This window comes from Onychomys torridus, chromosome 8 (genome assembly GCF_903995425.1).
Source record: "Onychomys torridus chromosome 8, mOncTor1.1, whole genome shotgun sequence".
Lineage (NCBI taxonomy): Eukaryota > Metazoa > Chordata > Mammalia > Rodentia > Cricetidae > Onychomys > Onychomys torridus.
The window spans coordinates 11,982,950-11,994,907 of record NC_050450.1 but is presented as its reverse complement, the minus strand read 5'-3'; positions in this window follow the sequence as shown (position 1 = coordinate 11,994,907).

The following is an 11,958-nucleotide window of genomic DNA, read 5'->3' as shown; positions in this document are numbered from 1 at the left end:
AATGTTTTGGGGACTTCCCAAACACCAGCACCAGCCCAAACCACAAAGAACATCATGCCTCTTAGCCTAATTTGGTAATATCAACCAGTCCTGGACCCATGAGTCTCTCAAAACTCTGGGAATGGAGCAGCTTTGCACCCCTGCTTCACGGGAATGAGCTGGACGGTGTTTAGAATGTTGCTAGGTCTGTGCCACCCCTAGCTCACAGGGAGGAAGTAACAGTTATTCGAACACATCATCCACATTACTTTTGCTCCTCAAGAGGTCAACACAGAGAAAGGAGCAGCTCATGGAGCCTGCCCAACATCCATGGGATTTGTTAAATAAGTGACTGTGTTATGGCCATTCTTCTAACACCATACTGCAATGAAAAAGAATGGCATTCACTGGGCACCACATAGGAATAGAATAATTTCATTAAAGTGAAACAAAAAGGTCCAAACATGAAAACATATGCCTGGTATGATTCTTATTAAGTTTAAAATAAGCAAAGCCAAGCTATGCTGTGAGGTGAATGCACACACAATAATACAATGAAAACCAGCCAACAACTGAGGACTTTAGGAGGGAGGGTGGTGAGTTCCTGTAAAGAAGGGCATGGGAATAAACAGAGGCCTCTTAGATGGGTTGCCAATTGGATGTTTATTTTACAGCTATCGTACATGCATGCTATCTGTTACATTGTTGGCATGCTATCTGTTACATTGTTGTTATTGTTGTTGTATCGCTGTGCTTTACAGAGACAGAATCTTGTTGTATAGCCCAGGTGGGCCTGGCATTTGCTGTGCGGTCTAGGCTGGCCTAGAACTCACTATCTTTCATGATAGAAATGTGTTCAGACTGTCATTAGGTAACTGCAAATTAAAACATCCATAAAATACTACCTACCTTTAGAGTGGCCAAAATCCAGAACATTGGTAACAGCAGATGCTAGCAAGGATAAGTGTGGTGATACATTGTATAGCCTAATAAATTTGCCTAAGGATCAGAGGACAGAGCCAGCCACTAGATTAGAAACAGAGCCAGGCAGTGGTGGCACACACCTTTAATCCCAGCACTTGAGATCTCGTGCCTTTGCTTGGGAAGCACACGTGCCTTTAATCCCAGGAAGGAATATGGTGGAGCAGAGAAAGGTATATAAGGCATGAGGAAACAGGAACTCACTCTCTTTAGGCTGAGGTAAGAACTAGTGACAGCTGCTCTGCTTCTCTGATCTTTCAGCTTTCACCCTGATATCTGGCTCTGGGTTTTTTTATTAAAAGACCATCTAAGATTTGAATAACAGATGAGAGACAATGGGAACTGCCAATCTTTGCTACTGGGAAGGAGAAATGGTACAACTACTTTGGAAGATGCATTGATTTCTTGCAAAATTAAACATACTCTTTCCATGTGATCCTACAGTTGTGCTCCTTGATTATTCATTCATATGAACTGAATATTTATTTCCACACAAAAGTTAGCACAGTAATACTTATAGCAGCTTTTTTCATAATAACCAAAAACTTAAAGAAGGCAAAATGTCCTGTGAATTAATAAAATAGTGGTAGTTTTCCAAATAATGGGAAATTATTCAGCACAAAAAGGATGGGCTACAAAGCCATGAAAAGAAATGGAGGAAACTGTAACATGAGTTGCTAAACGGTCTTATTAATAGAAAAAATAGCCAGATACTGTGGTGAAAACTGAAAGAACAAGCCAGCCACAAGTTCTTTTTGTTTTTAGACAGGCTTTCTCTGTGTAACTTTGCGCCTCTCCTGGAAATCGCTCTGCAGACCAGGCTGGCCTCAAACTCATAGAGATCTGCCTGGCTCTGCCTCCTGAGTGCTGGGATTAAAGGCAAGCACCACCACCGCCCTGCTCAGCCACAAGTTCTTACCTCTCTGAAATCCTTAGCCTCAAAAGAGTGAGTTGCTGTGGATAATTGATTGATAAATAAAACACTGATTGGCCAGTAGCCAGGCAAGAAGTATAGACAAACTAACAGAGAGGAGGAGACGCCAGCCTGCCATCCAGGGAGCATCATGTAAAGGCAGCAGGTAAAGCCATGGAACACATGGCGACATATAGACTAACAAAAATGGGCTGAGTATAAGAGTAAGAGCTGGACAATGGTAGGCCTGAGCTAATGGCCAAGCAGTTTAAATAATATAAATGTCTGTATGTTTATTTTATAAGTGGGCTACGGGACTGCTGGGGCTTGGCAGGACCCAGAGAGAAAAACTCTAGCTACAGTGAGTTCCTGTTTCTTCTCGTCGTATATTCCTTTCTCTGCCCTGACATCACTTCCTGGGATTAAAGATGTGCATGCTTCCCAAGCAAAGGCATGAGATCTCAAGTGTTGGGATTAAAGGTGTGTGCCACCCCTGCCTGGCTCTGGTCCCAGTGTGGCCTTGAGCTCACAGAGACCTCTGTCTCCCAAGTGATAGGATTAATGGTGTGTGCCATCACTTTCTGGCCTCTGTGTCTAATCTAGTGCCTGGTTCTGTCCTCTGATCCCCAGATAAGTTTTACTGCGGTGCACAATATATCACCACAGGAAACTCAAATGCATGCATGTGGCTAAGTGAAAGAAGCCAGCCTTCAAAGGTTACCTGTTGCATGGTTCCTCCTACAAGGTGACATGGAAAAGGTAAAACCTTGGAGTTAGAAGTCCATGCATGAGTTTAAGGGAGGCAGAGATAACTAGGCAGATCCAGGAGGACTTTCAGAGAAGTGACACTATTCCGTGTGATACCGTAATGGTAGACACGTCATCACGCGTGTTCCAAACCCTGATACACATCAGCAAGAGAGAATCCTTGTGTAAACCACAGACCTCGAGTGACAACAGTGTGTTTGTATCAAAGCTGCTGTGAGCATCACTGCTGGGACAGGTGGGAGATCAGGAGTAAGGATATCTCCCTTTTCTTTTTCTCACTGGAACCTAAAATTGCCCTTAAAGTGGACTTTACTAGGCTGGCTGGATAGCCTCGAGTAAAGCTCTTGCCGTGAAGCATGAGGACCTGAGTCTGATCCCCAGGATCAAGATGCCCAGACGTTTGTCTCCATGGTGATTCTAGGCCCTGTCAAGTTGACAGTCAACATTAACCATCATAGGAATGACTGTTGGATAAGCAGGAGTATTCTCCAGTCCACCACGACACTGCTGCCTGTCTCTGCATCCACTGGTGATATGCCGCTGCCCTGAAGACTCCCCAGACTACACAGAGATCTGACATGAAGTGGGGAATTTAGAAGGAGATGGTTGAAAATGACCAAAACTACTCACAATGTTCTACCAGCATGTGTAAGTTCCCCTGGGCCCTGGGGTAACCCAGGAAGGAGAGCAGAGCTAGCTGGTAACAATTGGAGGTGGATATTATTCTCCCAAAGCCAGACTCTGGAAGGAACAGGGTGGCTTCTCCTTATTCTTCAAGGGAACACTTTGATCCAGTTGTCAATGAGTGGTTAAAACCACTCCTTCCTACAAAGCTAGTCACGGCATCTTCTCAGAAGCTGTCTCTTCCCAGAGGCATCCAAGGCAGCAGTGCCACCAATGGTATGAGGTGGTATCTCCAAGGTCTTTTTCATCCTGCAAACCATGGTACTTGCTTTTGCAGCACATACTATAGGAACAGCATGTGTGTGCATGTGCATATGTGGAGGCACAGGCTGACATCAGGTATCCTCCTCAATCACTCTTCACTCCTGTGTGTGTGTGTGTGTGTGTGTGTGTGTGTGTGTGTGTGTATGTGTGTGTGTCTAAATGTGGTATGTGCATGTGGGTGGAGGAGCATACAGAGGCCAGAAGAGGGTGCCAGATCCTCTGGAGCTGGAGTTACAAGCAGTTGTAAGTAAACAAAATATGGGTAATGTGAACTTAACTCTGGCCTCTGAAAGATCAGCAAGTGCTATTAACTACTGAGCCATCTCTCCAGCTCTGTCACCGTATTTTTTGAGACAGGACCTCTTGCTGAACCTGGAACTCATTTGTCCAGCTACACCAGCTGGCCAATGAGCTCCCCCGGACAGGGATCACAGGCTCACCAGCACGCCTGGCTTTTTATGTTGGTGCTAAGTGTGGAACTTGGGACCTCATGCAAATACGTCACCTCTGAGCATCTCCCCAGCCCCTGTCATCATTCTATGGAAACTCTGTCTCTACTCATTCTTCTAGCTACTCACTGAGTCTTCCCTCACATTTTCAGAAGTTTCCTTTTCAGTAGTATCATGTCCCCAAGAACTCGTGTGTTCTGTCTTCTAACTGAAAATAAATAAATAAATAAAATAAAAACTTGCACAGCATAACCATCAACATTGGAGAGTGGGAACTGAACAGTGGCACTGAACACATTCACAACACAATGAAGCTGCCCTTTCCACCTTGATGACCCCCAGGAGGCTCAGCCTCCACTAATCAGTAACCCATTCTTTTTCTCGACATTGTCCCCCCTGCCCCGAATAACCACTAGCCTGCTTATCATCAGTATGAAGTTTTGCCTCCTCTGGACACTTCCTATAAATGGTATCCTATACCATGTGACTATTGTGCCTGGCTTCTCTCACTTAGCATATTGTTTTCAAGGTTATGGTAATGTGTATCAAGGCTCCATTCATTTTTACAGCTGAGTACTATTTGATGATATCTTACTTTGCTTTCTATTGACAAAACACTGACTAAACCCAACTTGGATGATGAAAGTGTTTATTTGTCTTATAGCTTATAGTCCATCACTATGGAAGCCAAGGCAAGAACTCAAGTCAGGAATTTAGAGGCAGAAACTGAAGCAGAGACCATGAAGGAAAGCTGCTTACAGGCTTGCTCTCCTTGAGATGATAGATAGATAGATAGATAGATAGATAGATAGATAGATAGATAGATAGATAGATAGATAGATAGTCAGATAGATAGACAGATAGATAAGTAGATAAGTAGGTAGGTAGGTAGGTAGGTAGGTAGGTAGGTAGGTAGGTAGTATGAATGTTTTGTCTGCATGCATGTATGTGCTCACTGAGGCCAGAGAGGACATCAGAGCCCTTGGAGCTGGCGTCAGCACCATGTAGGTACTGGGAACTGAACTTGGTCCTCTGCAGGAGCAGCCAGTGCTCTTCACCAAGCAGCCACCTCTTCAGCTCGTCAGCCTGCTCTCTTATACAACTCAGAACTGTCTTTGCAGGGGCGGCACCACCCCAGAGAGCTGGACCCTCTCACATCAGTCATTAATCAGGAAATGCCCCACAGACTTGCCTACAAGCCAGTCATACAGAGACCTTTTCTCAACTGTGGTTCCTTCTTCCCAGGTGATTGTAGCTTGTGTCAAGTTGACACAAAAATTACCCCGCACACATGATGGGGATCATTAGTGTTATCCAGACTTCTTCAGCTGGTGACATTAGAGTTGCTTCCATCTGGAGAGCAGCATGGTGGTAGTGCCACAGTTCATGCGCAAGCATTTGTTCACACTTGTCCATGCAGATTCTCTTTTGTTGTTCTGTCTTGTCTTTCAAGACAGGGTCTCCTGTGGCCTAGGCTAGTTTCAAACTCCTGATCCTCCTTCCCCAATATGCCAAGTGCTGGCACACACCTGGTCTATGCAGTGCTGGGAATAGAACCCAAGGCCTCATACATGCCAAGCAAGTACTCTACCCACTGAGCTACATCCCCAGTCCTGTACCTTTACTTTTTATAAGCTTTTAGCTGTACAGCACTGTAAGTTGCTTTCTTGGTCAAATAACAGGACTCAGTAAAGTGAGAGAAGGTACTCCAGGTTACCCTGTGTGGTGAAGAGACACTGTCTGTGACCTCTGTGTGTACAATCTCATTCACTCTCAGACAGACATCAAGGTACAAGTTGCTCTCTGTACGCAAGAAACTAGAAGATGGGGACTTAAAGAAGTAACCACCCAAGTGCGTTCACATGAAAAAAAATCTCTATAATCAGGCATGGAAGAAATGATGGAGTTCATGGGTGGCTGAGCAGGGGATTTGAACCCATGTCTGTGCATCTGAAGGTGAACCTTCTCACTTCTCTGTGTGCAACCAGGGGCCAGGGTAACAATCCTTGTACAATTAAAGCTGCTGCAGGAAGCAACTCACAGAATCACAACCACCTGCCTTCAGTAGTCCTGGAGACAAGCTCACTTTCCTAGAGGACAGCGACTCCCTGGGCTGGCAGAAAGTGGAGGCCTTCCAGAAAGGTCACTGTGGACTAGCAAAGCTAATACCAATCACCTGATAGCGGCAGAAACTGAAAGCTGGTTCCCACCTCTCACCCCTTTGCCTATGCCTTCCCTCTGCTGCAGGCAGGATCTATGCAGATGGTGGGAATAAAGGGTAGTCCAGCCTCTGAGTATGTTTTAGCCCTTGCCTTGCCAAGCCTGAGGAAGCTGCTTGGAGGAAAAGAAGACCCTGGGAGTTAAAAAAAGACCAGGTTCTTCAAGGCCTGGTCCAGGGCCTAGACATGTCGGAGCCTGGAGTCCATATCCCAGCTCTGCAGCTTGCTAGAGAAGACTGAGCAAGACACCACCTGAGCCTCAGAAGTTTGTGGGCACAGAATGACTTAGGGGGCTGTAGTGGGCAGCCATTCCAGCTGTGATCTGGAAGCTCCAACCCCTATTGAGGCTTTGGTAACTGTCACGCCTACAAGGTGGGGCCGAGAGAGGACTCTGAAGACCAGAGGTCTGGATGGGCTGGCTCTCTCAGTTCCCGGACCCTGAATGCTGGAGATAGACCCAGCAGAGTTCTCCAAAGAACACCACCGAACTGCATCACACCTTTCCCAGACCCTGCAACCTATCCCTTCACTTGTAAGTTACCCCACAAAATAAACCTCCCTTTTAACAATGTGGAGTGGCCTTAATATTTCAACCAATATCTGGCACCCCATGTTGGGCGCTATTTATAGCTGAAGTTTTCTCCAGTCCTGCCTGGCCCACAGTCAGGACAAATCTCTCTCACGCACCAGTCCCACAGCCTCTCAGACCCAACCAAGTAAACACACAGAGACTTATATTGCTTACAAACTGTATGGCCGTGGCAGGCTTCTTGTTATCTAGTTCTTCTACCATAAATTAACCCATTTCTATTAATCTATACTTTGCCACATGGCTCATGGCTTACCGGTACTTTACATCCTGCTCCTCATCCTGGCGGCTGGCAGCCTCCACTCTACTCTGCCTTTCTGTTTCCCCAATTCTCCTCTCTGCTAGTCCCGCCTATACTTCTTGACTGGCTACTGGCCAGTGTTTTGTTTATCAATCAATCATCCACAGTAGGGGGCCACTGAAATGGCTCAGGAGGTAAAGGTGCCTACTGTAAAGCCTGATGTCCTGAGTTGTGTCCCATGTAAGAGCTGATGTGGTGATTCCCATCTATAATCCCAGCACTACTACAGGGAAATGGGAGGCAGAAGCAGGAGAATTGGCTGCAAGTTCCCTAGGCCAGCTAATCCTGCACCAGTGTAGTGGCAGAAACAAGACAGACCTTGCTCAGTGAGGTGAAAAATGAGAACTGAAAGGATGGTAAATGCTGCTGCTGGCGGTGCTGGTTACCACGTGGAAAGGTCACAAGCCATGACCACGACCACCTAGTCACAGAGAGCTTTATTAGGAAGCCTTATTAGGGGGTGGGGTACAAGAGAACAAGACCTGGGAAGGAGCATTGTGGAGGGCAGAGAGAAAGATGGGGGGAAGAGCAGAGAGACCGGGGGGGGGGGGGGGGTCAGGTGGGGTCTACATCCAGCTTTTTTAAGGCGCAGATTGTGTGACCACGCCACACACACGTACTCACCAGCACCTACTGATGATGTAAGATGCAAGACCCTGAACTGCACATGTATAGCTGGAGATAGGGAAGAATTCTAACAAGAACTCCCCAAAATTGTTCTCTGACCTCCACACACATGCAGTGCCATGTGCGTGCGCGCGCGCGCGCACACACACACACACACACACACACACACACAGGCGTGTGCACCAAAGAAGGAAAGTTGGGAAGGAAGCAAGGGGGTGAAGAGATGGCTCAGGAGTTAAGGTCACAGATCTCATGGGCTCCTTAGATCCCAAAGAAATCGCTACTTTTTAAATTGAGGTCTGAGGATGTCTTTGAGAGGTGAGTGCTTTCAACTGACTCTCCAGTAAATGCCTCAAGAAATCATCAGACACAAGTAACAGCCCTGTCTCCAGAACTTTCTGTGGAGATGTCCTACAGATGAGCTGTACCATGTGGCAGCCACCAGCCACCAGCCCACGTGTGGCCACTGAGTCCTTGACCTGAGACTGGTTCATTGAAAATGGAACTGAGTTCTTTGTTTCACTATGCTTTGACTCCTTTGAGCTGAAATGTACATGTCACCGATGGTTGCAGCTACCTCACTGGATCGCACATCTCTGAGGATGCCATTTCCTTCTCATGAATGGTTCCTGCAAGATGGGAACAAGTATGCTCACATAATGGGAAGCATACTAAGCATGTTGTGCTTCCAGATGTTAGAGTACAGATGTTAGCATTAGTACTGCCTGATTGCTTTATTCCAAGAATTAAGTGAATTTAAAGACATGAAGCTCATTGAACTGAACAGTGTCTGGCACCTGGTAAACATCACACAGGACATGTCTTTTGTCAGTTCAGTTGAAATTCCACTCTTGCTGGGCGTAGGCACATGCCTTTAATCTCAACACTTGGGAAGCAGAGGTCTGAGGCCAGCTGGGTCTACAAAATGGGTTCCAGGACAGCCAGGGCTACATACAGAAGCCCTGTCTCAAGAAAGAGGGGAAAAATTCTACTCTTACAAATAGATGACTTGAATCCTAACTGGCCCCACTATTGCTCCATGAGGGCAGATGTGTTGTCAGTGTTACCCTCTATGGCACTGCCAGCAAGTAACATGGAGTTCCAACAAAATGAGCAATCCATCACCAGATGGATAGTGTTAACCAGTCACAGAGCTGCTTGGTCAACGAATTAGGAATTTCTAGGGACAACAGAAGAGCTGGTTGGACTTCTCGCATGAAAAGGTCTGAATGAGTTTGCAGGGGTGTGACTGAAAGCAACAGAAAAGCTTTAAGGCAGTTACAAGGTGCTGAGACTGAGGTGAAGTCCTCAGGACTGCCCAGCTAGCCTGCTACACTATCCCTCGGGGGGGGGGGGGGCTTTAAGGCATAAGAGAGTAGACATGCTAAATCGTGGAAGGAATTATTTTAAAAATGATATCTTAAAACCAAGCATGGTGGCCCATGCCTGTAATCTTAACACTTGAGAGGTCATCCTCAGCTACATAGCAAGTTCAAAACCAACCTGGGCTATGTGAGATCCTGTCAAAAACAAAAACAAAAACAAAACAAAACACCTCACAGGGTATAGTGGCACACACTTGAGCAATCAGAAGGCAGAAGCAAGGCCATCCTGGTATACACTGAGGTTCAGAATAGCCAGGACTTGGGTTGGGAATTTAGCTCAGTGGCAGAGCGCATGCTTAGCAAGCACAAGCCCCTGGGTTCGATCCTCAGCTCCCCCTCCCGAAAAAAAAAATAGACAGGACTACATGACCCTATATAAAACAAACAACTTTAAAAAATAAAATAAAATATTGTGTTGGACCTGTGGAGAGTAGGGGAGTTGGCCCCACCCCTCACCTCACCAGTCAGAGAGCTGGCTCCTGTGGACGTGGGCGCAGGAGAGCTGGCAGGCTGACCAATTCAGCTACCACCCATACCCTGATCCAGGCCTTTAGGTTGGCCCACCCCAACATCTTCCTCATCTGTGAGCTGCTGGAAGGCATAAAAGGGCCATTCCTGTGGATCCACAGCCAGCCGCAGGATCCCCATGACTCAGGGCAGCAGCAGACATCCTAGAATCTCTGTGAGGGTCCAGTATTGATGGTGTAACAGAAGCCAGAAGCCTTGAACTAGACTAGTGGTTCATTGCAATAAACAGTTGAAAGTAAAGCCATTGGGGCAAAAGGTATACTACATGGCACACTGCAGCTTCCAATGCCACTATGACAAACAAATATGTGATGGAGAGGTGGGAAAGACAGAGGAGAGGAATGGTACATGCACGGAAGGCTACAGTTGATAGAGGACTGTTTCTATTAGTTATTTTGTATTTTCTTTTTGTGGGGAAGTTACAAGGGTGGTGGGTGATATGGAAGGACTGGGAAATAAATGGAATTGGGGTGCGTGGTGTGAAAATCTCAAAGAGTCAATAAAAATATGTTAGAGAGAAAATAGAGTTCTCAACTGGTCTGGGCCTGTAATCTCAGCTACTTGAGAGGTTGTGGTAAGATGGCCACAAGCTCAAGACACAAGACCTTGTCTAGAAATAAAGAAATAGAAGAGCACTGGCCTGGCTTGCCTGAGGCTGGTCCAAGAACCATTACCAAAAGAAATGAGAGGGGATGGGGGAGTAAGTCAATCCCTCCCTCCTACCCTCCATCCTTCCCCACCTTTCAGGACTGAGGATGGAACTCCAAGCCTCATGCATGCTAGGCAAGCATCCTACCACTAAGCTCTAATCTCAGCCATCTCCTCTTAAGGAAAAAGTCCCAGGAACTACTCCATGACACATTCACTTCCCATTATCCCTGTTAGCTAGCCATTAGGAAGGCTGGGAAACATAGTTTTAAATTCTGAAGAGGCTTTACTCAGTTACAGAAGATAAGAGAAGGGATGTTGTCCATGTCCTGTGAAGGAAGTATAAGGGAGTGAAGCTGGAATGGTCAACAGGGCCCAGGGGGGGTCTAAACTTGGCTCTGAAAATGATAGGAAGCTTTAAAGGATATTAATCACCTCAAGGTCATGCTGACAAGCTGCCCAGACCACCACATTGTCTCTGCTCAACTACTTAACTGCTGTGGAATAATCCTTCTGGACACTGTGAATAGGAATTGCCGTCATTGTTAATAAAGAGCTGGTTGGCCAATAGCTAGGCAGGAAGAAGTTAGAATTATTCCACAGCACTTAACACATCTGGGTAATCCAGAGGTACCCATCAATGCATTGAACACATCTGGGCAGTCCAGAGGTACCCATCAATGCATTGAACACATCTGGGCAGTCCAGAGGTACCCATCAATGCCAAGTCTGCTCTCCACTCTTCCTGCACTCTTTCTTTTCACCTGTGAACATGCTTGCCTGCCTGCGCTCCTTCCTTCTTCCCTCTGTTCCTCAATTCCTTCCCTCCATGAAGCTTTGCCAAGGAGACCCTACCTGCAGAAGGAGCAGTGACTGATGGGCAGGATCCTGCCCTGCTGGAGCCTACATCCTGATGGGTCAGACAGACCACAAGCACATAAGCAGGTAAAACATTTGTTCTGCTAGAGTAGATGTGCTACAGAGAATAACAAAGGGGTAGGGAATGCTTAGGTGGGACGGTAGCTCTGAGTAGGATGGCCAGGGAAGATCTTGGCGCTGAAATAAGGCCTGGAGGAGGTGAGGGACCAAGCAGGTGGGTGTCAAGGGGTGCAGCTCTTCGGTTAATGCAAAGGAATCAGAGGGGACCATGGCTGGGACAGGAGAGGCGGTAAGTCCAGTGTGGCTGCATCAGGAAGACTAGATGAGATGGCAATGGGTGGGATGGGGGGCATCTGCTCTAACTTTTGCTTTAAAAGACTCACTCCAGCCTGGGGAGACATGAGGATCAGGAGTTCAAGAGCAGCCTTGGCTACACAGTAGGTTGGAAACCAGCCTGAGCTAACAGGGCTGTGTCACTAGCAGCAGCTAAAACTAAACTAAACTAAACTAAACTAAACTAAACTAAACTAAACTCACTAAAATAAAATAAAATAAAATAAAATAAAATAAAATAAAATAAAAAGTCTTGTCCTTGTTTTTTCCTGTTTGTGTTGCTTGGTCACCCTATCAACTCTTGTGTTATAGCAGCAGTAGCCATGAAATTGGTGTTGACTCACTTCTGCTCTGAAAAGGCAAATCTTGGCTTAAATGCAATTACCAAAAAGATGCCAGCTGGGGTTGGGG